This window comes from Lagopus leucura, unplaced genomic scaffold (genome assembly GCF_019238085.1).
Source record: "Lagopus leucura isolate 7727_CA_CO unplaced genomic scaffold, USGS_WTPT01 Super-Scaffold_100002, whole genome shotgun sequence".
Taxonomy (NCBI): Eukaryota; Metazoa; Chordata; class Aves; order Galliformes; family Phasianidae; genus Lagopus; species Lagopus leucura.
The window spans coordinates 81,421,178-81,432,191 of NW_024962263.1; the positions used below are offsets into that span (position 1 = coordinate 81,421,178).

Genomic DNA, 11,014 nt, shown 5'->3' on the forward strand with positions numbered 1-11,014 from the left:
GCTGGTCCTTAATGCAGAAAAGAGAAGGGACAGTTAGTAGTACTCAGAGTAGTACTTGTTGGCATGGACTTAAAACTAGGCTGTCCTCACTTGCAGTGGATTGACTCCACCAGCTCAAATGTTCTGAGGTGTTTGCAACTGCCTTGCTGCATGCTGTAAAGCAGTTCACTTGCTTACACTGAATTTTCAGGAGCAATTGAATTGTTCGACTGCATGTCATAGAGAGCCAGGCTCTTAAGTGCACCAAGAGCTCTCCCAAATGGGCTGTAGCATCCAGCAGAGCTCTGCCAAAGCATTGGATGAAAAATGGCCCTTGGCTTTCAGGAGCTGTATTTCCTTTGAAACAGAGCAACTGCATTGCTTAGCTTCACAGGACTGGTGGTAAGGGGAAAACCAAAGTGAAGCAGTGACAAGGTGCAGAGATGCCAGGGGTGCAGGGTGCTGACTCCCAGCAGGAGGGACCCTAAAAGCAGACTTGGTGCTGGAGGGAAGCATTCTCATTCTACATGTACCTGTCCGTTTGTTCCAGCCAGATTTTATGGGCTTTCTTATTCAGCAAGTGCTTGTGTGTAGCTGTGCTGAAGCAGGGTCCCAGTAGGAGGAGTGCTGCTGGCTGTGGGAGGCAACCCAAAACAACAACAAGAGAAAGTGTCCAGATGAAAGGTCTGGTAAGCCTCAGAGTCTCCTCTGCCTTGTTTTCAAGCTCTTCTGTAATCAGCTGTCATATTGGGGTCTGGGCATCGTGGAACTCGGCAAGTAGGGGCTGAAACTTAAACAAACAGTGACTCTTCTATAAATATTTAGCTCGCACTGTTTAGGAACTGCTGGAGCAGGAGACAAAATACATTTCAAGTTCATAACTGTCTGAAAAAACTACTGGAGGATGGCGCTTGATCAGTGGACCTGTTGACATGTAGGTTTTCCCCTGTTTTTCCAGAAGAAAAGGACTTACTTAAGCACCCTTTGCAGAGAAGTGAGATTGTGCTCTGCCAGTGTTTGCATGTATTGTTTCTCCAAAAATACACTAGCAACGGTAAGACTGAGTTCCATGATCCCTGCTGCAATTAAGCTTGCCCTGCAAGCGCCTGAGAGCAGGGCTTGCCTCAGGACAGTTGCCACTTCTCTGGTGGAGAACTAATTTTGTCTTTGTTTTCACTGTAGCGGGCAGAAGCAACTTCAGGGACTGCGTCCTCTCCTTTGAGATCAGAGGCACTGTGGTTTTAGCGGCTGCCACGCAGGTTGCAGAGGTTGGATTGCTCTGTGCTGCTTGGGTTTGGGTACTGATCCAGAGGGCTCCAGATCTTGGGGCTTTAGGCTTTGTGCCCCATGTTGTTGCAGTATGATGGTCCAAGCCAAAGCATCACTGAGATTAATGGGTTTCAGAGCATGACTGTGCTGCACTGGAGTTTCAAATTAGTGTGAAGCTGTCCTGCTGTTTGGTGTCCAAGAGGAGCTGGGACTTCTTGCTGGCAGTCTGAGAGATGGAGGAAAGGGATAATGACCCTTTCTCTGCAAACATCTGGAAGTCGAGAATGCAGCTGTGGGGCATGAAGACCTTTATGAGCACATACTTTGGCTGGCTGCCCTGATACCAGGATAGTTGCTGGCTGCGTGGCCAGGCTGTGTGAGCAGCCCTAAATCTTGGGCTGCCACATTGTTCCTGCTCTTGCAAAAGCCTCGATAGGGAGGTGGGCCTATCCCTGTCAGCCTTTCTTTGCCTCTTAAATATGAAGATAATATCCTTTGTTTACCTTGCAGAACTCTTGCAAGAATGGGAAAGAATGAAACGTGCTGATAAGAAATGGTATCAGTAGCTGAGACGGGCAGATGCACATGTGCTTTGAATAAGGAGAATGCTTCAGCGGCTCAGACAAAGGTCTGGGATTGTTGATTAAAAAGAAAAGAAGATCAATTATCGATTGTTTTATTTCTTCCCTTGTATTCTAAAACAAAGCAGTTTAAAACAAAACAAAACAAAAAAAAACCCAAAACATTTTTTATTAACTTTTTTTTCCCAGTGCCTGCCCTGCCGCTTTGTACCAGAGTTGTCTTTGCCAAAATGCCAATCACCCCTGCCACCCTGCTCCTCCCTGCTGCACATTGCTGAAAAAAACTTTACTCAGTGATGAAAATTCCTGAATTTTGCTGTGGAAGAAAGAAATTTAGAGTGCAGAAGGGCATAGGAGTTGACTTGTGGAGCAGCTCCACCAGCTGCTGCCTGGCCCTTTGGAGGAAAGCAGCACTGGCATAGGTTGCCCAGAGAGATTGTGGGGTCTTTTCTTGGAGATCTCCAAAAGCCAACTGGATGTGGTCCTGGACCAGGTTGCTCAGGGCCTTGTCCAGCCTGACTTTGAATGTCTTCAAGGAGGGGCATCCACCACCTCTCTGGTCCCTGCCAACTTGTAGAGGTGAGGGTTTCATAGATACATTCAGGCAGTTGAACAGTACAGTGGAAAACCAGTGAGCTAGTTCCTTAACTGAATCTCTTTGCCATCAGCCTGAAGCATGTGATTGACCTTATCTTAAGTTGCAAAATTAAAAAAGAAAAAAAACCAAACTGATAACTTGTCAGAGAAGGAGAGCAAGTGTAGCAAAATATTTTGCATCCCTTGCAAGAAGTTTGGTGTTTGCTTGAACTGCCTCTGCCCCTAGCTCTACTCCTCTTTCTGAAGCTGTGAGGAGAACTTAGCAGAAGTGCAAGCAGTGCCTGAGTGCTTTGTATGCAAGGACAAGAGGTAATGGCTTTAAGTTGTGCTTCGAGACATTCAGGTTGGTTATTAGGAAAAACTTATCAGAAGGAGTGGTGAGGCATTGGCACAGGCTGCCCAGGGAGTGGTGGAGTCTCTGTCCGTGGAGGTGTTCAAGAACCATGGAAATGTGGCACTGAGGGGCATGGGTTAGTGGGCATGGTGGGGACTGGTTGATGGTTGGACTAGATGACTAGATGGTCTTTTCCAGCCTTACTGATATTACAATTCTGTGATTCAGGGAGGGGCCACAGAGCCAATGTGGGGCAAGGGCGAGTAAGGGAAAGGTAAATTCTTTGGTTGCCAGCTCATTGAAACCGCTTTTGGTGCTTGAGAGAAAACGTCAGTGTTTGAGTTGGATGTGACAGCGGGCTTGATGGTTTTTCTCTTTCAATAGTTTCTTTGAATGTTCTTTTTAATTTAAAAGGAGGGTTTAAAATTATTAGTGTTTTGCCTCCCATGCACAGGGATTCCAAAGCTCTCTGCAAATCTCTGCTACAACATCTAATGTAAAAAATAGCCTCATGGTTTTTCCCAACTTCTTCCTTGACAGAAGCCACTCCTTGAATTCACGCAAAGCACTAAATCTGCAGAAGTGAAGAAAGGGGACGTTGATTTATGTAGAAGGTAATTTTCTTAAATGGTGTTGAGCCAGAAAATACAAAGATGATAATGATTTTTCTTTTGGCATAGGCTTTCCAGATTTCCATGTTTCTGACTTGCTGAAGCAACGCCTCCTGCCAGGGCTGAGTGTCGGTGCTCGCACTGGGATGCTGAGCACTGCCCAAGAGGGGAAGGTGCCCAAATTCCGCAGCATCCCAGCACAGGAGGCATGGACCAGAGCCAAGGCTCTGGACATTAGCCTGTGCAAAAGCTGCAGCGAGAGCTAAAGCCTCCTGTTGGATTTATGACACGTTTGCCTGTTGAACCTCCCTGTTCACTTTGGGTATTTGTCCTGATTTTGTACCAAATCTCCTTGCTACTTGAACTGATCCGTAGGCAAGCAGAAAGAATAAATTATTATAACTTTGGCTCAGGGCAGCTGTCCAAGGGATATATTGGGACACACTTGGCCTTTGAAAAGAGGGACTTCAGTCTCCAGGCCTGTCAGTCCCTCTGGCTCCTGGAAGTTTTCCTTCCAAATGGTTACTTCTAACCTCATTGAAGAAGTTTGTGTTTTTCAGGGCTATGATTAATTCCGTTTTTACGCTTCGTTGCAAAATGCCACACAATAAATGAGACCAGCAGGGTGGTGTTTTATAGTGGGGGAGTGGAAAACATCAAACAAATGCTTTCAGATGCTGTTTTGGAGCAGTGGTGTGTGTGTGTGTTGTATAATCTCTTGCAAACTGTGGGGTTTTGTTCCTATTAAAAGGAAGGGGGAAAAAAAAAAAGCTTCATATGTGGAAAGAATGTTAGAAATAGTTGAGAAATTGAATAATTACAGTCTTTTTGCACCGGGTCAGTGAAAGCTAAGTGAACGTGCAGAGTTGCAAAGTAATACATCACTGAAAACTGGCAGAGCACACTCTTTCATCTCAGGTCTATGTTCCTGAGAGTCAGATGGCATCTCTGAGTCATGGGTGGAGATTACTTCTCACTCTCTCATTGCTCCCCGGCATCTTCCTACAGATCTGAAAGTCCTCAGGGTACCCTGTGCTGTGTGGTGCAGAGTTGTGGGCAGCACTCAGCCCTTCCCTGTCCCAGGAATGCTGGCCTGTTGCCTTCACTGAGCACCACTGGATCCATCTTTCCGTCACTTTCTGTGGAGGAGATCCTCCTTATTGAATGGGAAGGTATGTGATCCTAGTTGTGCTTCACTGACTTCAGTTTTCCTTCCCTGGCATGGCCTCTTGGTACCACATGGTCGAGGGCCTGAGTCATGTCACCACAGGAATGTGAGACTCATTATCAACCTCAAATGAGGCTTATTATACCTCTGAAGTGTTCAGTGACAAATGGAGCTGCAGCATGAGGTACTGGCCCTGTTGCAGCAGCCCTCAGCTTCCCAGGAAAGCTCTCAGTCTCAGTATCAGAGAAAAGAGGCTGAAGCATTGTTGTGTGCCCAAATTCTGCATACTGAGGACTCACAGGATGCTCATATATGATACTGAGATTTATTTCCTGGTAGGACGTTGGCTCACCTGGTAGGACAGAGCTCACCTGTGGCTGTGTGCGTATCCTTGACCCTTGAAAAGCATGAGCAAACAGCCCACAGCCCCGAGTCTGCACATGTGGCCTTGCTCCTTCTCCTTGTCTGTAGTGTTTCCTCCTGTCCTCCTTCCCTGGAAAGCAACAGCCTTGTTTGTTGTCCAGGGTGCCTTTTTCTTCCTTCAAGCCACTTGCTTTTCATGCTGTTTTGGCTCCTGATAAGCAGTGGGAATGACAGGAATGAGGTGATGGTTACCCGTGAGCGTTCAGCTCCCACTGCCCGCAGACTCATCCTGTCAGCATGTGCAGCCCTCATGCCAGTGACACGGGTGTTTTCTCATTAAAAATAGACCACAGACAATGCCACTTCCCGAGGACTGTGATTTATCATTTAACAACAAGTGGTTACTCATTTCCTTTGGAAAACTTTCTGGAAGTGTTATTTTGCTTTCTCCCCTTGCTTCCCTTTATTTTATTTTATTTTCTTAAATTTCTTTCTAAGCCCTACATTATTCTTCCCAACAGCTGCTCTTTTTAAATGAAATGTTCCTTTTTCCAGTGGAATTAATGTTTATGAGACAAAGATCATGGGAAAAAAATCATTAACCCTTTGGATATTTGCTTTTTGTTGTGAGTCCCTGAAGCACTGGAGCTCAGCCATGCGCAATCAGTGAAGAGATTGGTGAGGCCTACTTGGAAAATAAGACTTGAAGAAAAATCAGAAGATTATGATCCCTGATGAAGAGAGGATAATAAATTTTAGGAAAGCTTGGAATAACTGCAGAACTCATCCATCTTCACTCGCGCTGTATTACCAGCTCTGAGCTGTGCTACCGACTGATGCAGTGGTTTGTCATGAGGGATGGAGGGGTTGCAGAGCTAGGAGGAAAACCTGTATCAGTCCTGAGATTTTAGTGACTGTATCAAAACAAAGTGCTGGAAGATGTTGGGTAGTTCCTGAGGATATCCTGCTATTTTGACAACCAAACTTGGGAAATACGATGAAATAGTCATAACTGAGTATTTAAGAAGCCAATACTTCGAAAACAGTTTGCTGTAGGATCGAAAGGGTGTTTTGAGTGGTCTGCTTAGGGTCTACTTTCTCTAGTGAATTGAGAGGTAGACTGCAAAGGACATGAGTGTAACCAGAGGTGTTGATGATACTTCACTCAATAGTCTCCTTGTTTACAGTTGTCTTAATGAGTTACAAGGGTAGTCTGAAGACAAGAAAAATAAATTCAGTAAAGACAAGTGCAAATTAGTGCAGTTGGCAATTGAATGCATGTACCCAAAATGAACAATAACACATTAACTGCAGAAAGGACCTGGGAGATGCAGTGAATCATAAACTGATTGTGTATTAAGGATTGGATGGTGTTACAAGAAAGGCAGACCTCAAATAGCCTACAGAAAAATGGCAAAGGTAACAATTCAGTCTGTGTTGTCTCATGGAACCTTGCTTCAAGTAGAGCATCCATCCTCTATGTTTTTAATATTTTCATATTCCAAGCAGGCAGCTTGGGAATATGAAGCTTCTGTTTGGGAAGCTTCACTTACGAGGAATGGCTGGAAGATTTGCATATGCTAAACTTAGGGGGAAAAATAACAACCACCGCAGGTGCTGGGTATGATTTGATGGGGTGCTGTCTTCAGCACTTATTTCACAACGTAGCGACATGTTTTGGCCAGGACAGTGGATAAGATGCAGGAGGAAGGGCAGGAAGAGGAGAGACAGCTGGACATCTGCTTTGGATCAAGCTTTGAAGGGAATGGTGGATTTGAAGCACCCAGGAGGGTGTCAGTCAGCATTTCCCCTTGTCTGAGCCCAGGACCAGCAGAAAGCTGCCCAGGAGGACGTGGTTTCTGGCTGCTGCCTTGCAGTCGTGCCCAGTGGCAGTGGGGCAGGCTGCTATTTCTCAGAGTATAGGTTTCAGTTCATCGTGGTGGTGGTGAGGGAAAATGAATGCTTCTGGATCTGGCCCAATAAGTGTTAGAAAATGCTTTGTTAGCAGCACAGCAGCCCTTCCCGGATGGCAGGGAGAAGGCTGCTGGTGGCTGGGAACTGCGGCTGAGACCGGCTTCCTTCTTGGCAGAAGCCAAGCTGGTGTTGCCTTGGAGAGTGGTGCAGAGACAAATAAGCTGAGTGGCCTGGGGCTAGATGGCTGCTGGACCTCTCTGCAGCCCTTGCATCTGAGTTCTGGCTTGCTTCTGGCTGCTGCGCTTTGGTTCTGCTGAGTCCCATCATCCAGACCAGATTTCTGACATGACAGCATTACACTGGGCTTTTGACTCTTGGTTCAGTTGACCACAAACTGGTCACTCTGTGCTGATGCAAACTGCTGATTTCCTTCTCCATGAATGCTGAACCAAATACCCCTACAGCGGCTATCTGACGGTGTTCACAGCTGCTGGGAATGCTCTTGGGCCCTGCAAGCCAGGATGATTCAAGTTGATACTCATGCTTACAATAAATGTTAAATGCTGAGTCTATTCTGCCCTACCAGCTGTACCCCCGAGGGGAAAAAGGGGTTTTACTGCAAGAAGAAAGACTTTTCTCGTTTATATTAAGAATGCGTAGCAGCAAAACTAAACCAGTGTGTGCTAGCTTTTAAAATAACAGGAGGATATAAAAGTGCCTTGAGAGGAAGATTACAGATAGGCAGAGCTACTGGGTATGCCTGCTTCTTTTTGTAGGCTGTAGAACCTTCCCATGTGTTGTGCAGGGCTCATTGCCGGGCTGTGATCCCACACTGAGCATGGCATCTGGGCATGGTGTCTCGGAGGAAGGTGTGAGTTTTGCTACCAAAGTCTGGATTTCAGCTCTAACTCAGTCAGGGCTAAAATTTCCCTTGGAAAAAAAAAAAGAAAAAAAGGAAGCTTGATTGTGACATGCGGCACTGAATCTAACTAGTTCAAAAAACAATTTCAATTTGTTTTATAAAGTTGACAGGGAAGGTTAAGAAGTAAATAAGTGATTTGGCCTCTTCACGGCTAATAGGCTGGGACTTAGCTGGAAAGAAGTCAAATGCAACTGCAAACCCATGCTGCAGGGAGGTGAACGGTTGGCAACTGTGCTGGACATGCTGACAGGAGTTCTTGTAAATAAAACCAAGAGGTGTTCTAGTGCAAAGCATGGAGCAAAGAGCTCCCATGGGGCAGCGGTCTGTGTTGCAGCACGTGCAAGGTTTGTTGGATGTGGACTTGATCTAAGGAGGAAATACTTGTTTTGATTTGATTTGATTTGATTTGCTTTCAGCAGAAGGCCTGAAGACTTCCAGGCGGTTCCTCCACACCGTGTTGTATCAGTGCAAGTGTCCTCCAATCGAGTTTGCTGAGTGCTGAGCTTATGCCAGTGCTGAGCTGTGCAGCTGCAGTCTCAGGTGCAAAGCAAGAGGAGTAGCAGCGAACTTCTTGTCCCAGGGGAGGTACTGTGGCTCTGAGAGTCAACTCACTGCATGCTGCTCCCACTTGCCCAGTCTGGGGTCACTGTGCTGTTGCAGGGTGGCATGGAGGAAAGCTGCTTGTATGGTGCCAGAGTTATTCCACGCAATCGCCTCCTTGCTCAGCAACAAGCCTTGCTTTCATAGCATCATTGTAGAATGGCTTGGGTTGAAAGGGTCTTTAGAGACCACCCAGTTCCAACCCTCTGTTGTGAGTAGAGTTGCATGCCACTAGATCAGGTTGCCCAGTTCCCCATCCAACCTAATGCTTTGCTTCACTGGAGATTCATGTAGGGACCTCATTTGGATGCATCTCTTGAGGACGGGTTCTATATGCCCTCGGTGCACATCTGTGCTTGTTTTAATAATATTACTGAGGCAGTGTAAGTGGCTGTGACTACTCAACCTTCTGGCTAAGCACAGCCCTTTTGCCAGGCTCTTGCATGTGTCTGGGTTAGCACTGCCTGTCCCAGACACTGTGTCTGTCAGGTCCTTGCCCTCTACATCTGCTGAAGGGCTAGTAAAGCTTCTGAGAACTTTCTGCCTACAAGCCCCAGTCTGACAGCAAATATGGTTAATTCATCATCTGAGCACTGGGAAAGCATGCATACAGGGAGCTCCTGCAGCACGGAGCCCCTGGAGCATCCTCAGAGGTGAGACTTCATAGTGTTGGTTCAGCCACTATCCCACTGGTCCAAATCTGGGGAAACTGGGGCCTCCCATCCACTTCAGCAGCCTCTGAATTCGACCTTCATGAAGAAACTAGTGAGAGGTGTCTGTGTACTAGCATGCAAGTATTTCTCAACCCCACAAGTCAGCTGTTGTGCTGCAGCTGTATGCTACAGAGTGAGCAGTAGGGAAAGTGGGAGGTGAGGACAGTGATGCTGCAATATGGGAAAAGATGGGAAATTTTTAAACTGATAAAACATATTTTGTGAGTGTGAAATGGATTGGTTGTCGACTGAGCTGCATGTTTTGCAGCCTTCATTGCTAGGTGCCAGGTAGGTTCCCATTATGTTGTTTGTTGCCTTAGCAATGTGCAGGATGACTGTCCATGTCTACCTGGCACTTGATTTCATGGCATTCTTGTGTTTGAAAGCTGTCTCATCTGCTCTGAACCTGGGAGAGGGAGCAGTAAGTGCTTGAAGGGGAGAACTCATTTGGGGCATCAGCCTTCTTCCTTTGACATGCCGTGTCTTGCCTCTACCTGTCTGCTCAACATCAATCCCAAATGCTGATCCAGAGGCACAACCCTTTGTTTTGTTTGCAGGAGCAAAAGAGATCCCCAGACCACATCTTTAGGGAGGGACAGTGGATTTGATGCTACCCCTGGAGAGGTTGATGGCAAAGGCAGGAGGAGGGAATTGGATGCAAGAGCCCAAGGAGGACCTTGTGGTTATCCACTGGGAGATACTCAGTGTCTTTTTCTTCCCTCAGTGCACTTGTCCTGGAGCTCTTGGTGCTGCAAGTGTACTTGCACTGTGAAGTGGGTAGACTTTGCCAGCACCTGGCTTTTCCATGGCTGTCCCCATTTTTCCTCTTTGCCCTGTCCAGGTCCAGGGACTGTCAGTTCGGGAAGCATTGCCCATCACCTCCCTTCATTTTTTCCTCTCTCTCTTGGTGCCAAGTTGCTCTGATAGACTTTGGCTCGTGTCCCAGAAACAGCCTCTGAACACACACAGACCGGGAAGGCTAAAATAACACTTTAAAATTGTTAAATAAATAGCAGTCGGTCTCTGTTAAATGGGAAACACAGCTTAATTTGTTATATTTTTTTTGTCCTCCCTTGGACAGGGAATTGGGGCGTGTGTGCATGTCTGTAGAGCGGTTCTTGTCGTAATCCATCTGCTGTAGCCCCAAGTGGGCAGAGGAGGGTTATGCGACTCCGAGTTACCAAACACTTACAGTAAAAGTGTAGTCATCCTGAACCTCATCCAAAGAGCCTTAGTTTTTTTGTTGGCTTTTTTGTTTTACTTTTTTTTTTTTTCCTCTCTCCTGCCAGGATGCTGCTGCGTCACTTGCATTCTTCACCCCTCCTGCCTTGTTGGGAAGGAGCAACCCTCCGAAGCCGGCGGTAACTCTTTCCAGGCTTCTCACAGCAGTGGTTGGGGCCCTTCTGTGCTGCTTTGCTCCATCCCAAAACACTTCAGGACCACAGGGTCACCACCTAGGGTTTGCTCTGTAGCAGTGCTGGTATTCCCTGTGCCAGACTGCCTCCTGAAAAGCTCTTGTCTCTCCCTGACACATTCTCAGATCTCGAGTAAAAATAGTGTAACGATTATTGTAGTGTGGGAGAGCAGGGAACGCTGCAGGAAGCATTTGGAAAATGTCTGTTGCAAATGGCTGCCAGCAAAGATTGAGCAGGAGCAGGGATTGACTTAGATACTCAAAGCTGTATGTCAGTGTGAGAAAGTGCACGTCTCATCCTTCTTGGGTCTTTCTAGCGAGCACATCCCCCTGAGGATTGGCTGCAGGTCCCAGGGATCCAGTTCGGGGCTGGATGAATGCAGGGGGTATACCTGCACTCAATACATCCCAACCTGCTCTTCTCTTAGGCTTCTCTTCTTTTTATTTGTTTGTTTTTGGGGCTTTTTTTTTTGGGGGGGGGGGGGGGGGGGGGGGGGGGGGGGGGGAGTGTGAAAAAAACAAAAAAAACACGTTTTTTGGTTATTTAAA

General features: G+C 46.7%; 1 long non-coding RNA gene across 12 annotated transcripts in view; it reads left to right on the forward strand.

The window, feature by feature from the left end:
• Positions 1–11,014, forward strand: part of LOC122178706 — a 79,954-nt gene that overhangs the window by 48,293 nt on the left and 20,647 nt on the right. For 9 of the 12 annotated variants that reach the window (XR_006178426.1, XR_006178425.1, XR_006178427.1 and 6 more), the window contains 2 exons: positions 8,155–8,323; positions 10,341–10,412. This is a non-coding gene — a long non-coding RNA (uncharacterized LOC122178706). Of the gene's footprint in view, positions 1–4,386; positions 4,544–8,154; positions 8,324–10,340; positions 10,413–11,014 lie in introns of those variants that run through there. The other 3 variants (XR_006178433.1, XR_006178428.1, XR_006178431.1) reach the window with 3 other exon arrangements.